The sequence below is a fragment of the Papio anubis genome, chromosome 12, assembly GCF_008728515.1.
Source record: "Papio anubis isolate 15944 chromosome 12, Panubis1.0, whole genome shotgun sequence".
NCBI lineage: Eukaryota > Metazoa > Chordata > Mammalia > Primates > Cercopithecidae > Papio > Papio anubis.
Window position 1 is genome coordinate 62,350,250 of NC_044987.1, and position 477 is coordinate 62,350,726.

Here is a 477-nt window from a genome sequence, read left to right on the forward strand (position 1 = left end):
ATGTCAGAATTCAACAGACAACCTTAAGAGAGATCACTGAGTCTACTGCATGTCTGTAGGGTTTGGCTTCCCTGGACTGTGAGGTCTTCCAGGGAAGCCACCATTTTCATAGATGTATCCCCAGTTTCTAGTAAGGCCTGGAATATAGTAATATAGGAACTCAAATATTTTTGTTCAGAGCAAAAATAAAAAAGAATGAATGTGCTCAAACGGGAAACTGAAGCTGAGAGAGCACAGACAGGAGGGACATAACATTAACCAGCAATTCTGGAGTAGTAACAGATTAGTTTTCTGGGATGCAGCAGGACAAACGGCCCTCGCACTAAGAGGTTGCTGTCAACTATTCTTCAGAAGGGGTTAACAAGCAAATGGTGCCTGGGAACAAAGCGGCAAGGGTTAAATGTAGCCGTAGTAGTGGGGCCAGGATGGAGAGGCCGATTGGCTGAGCCTCGAGGCGGGTCACACTTCCTTCCCTAA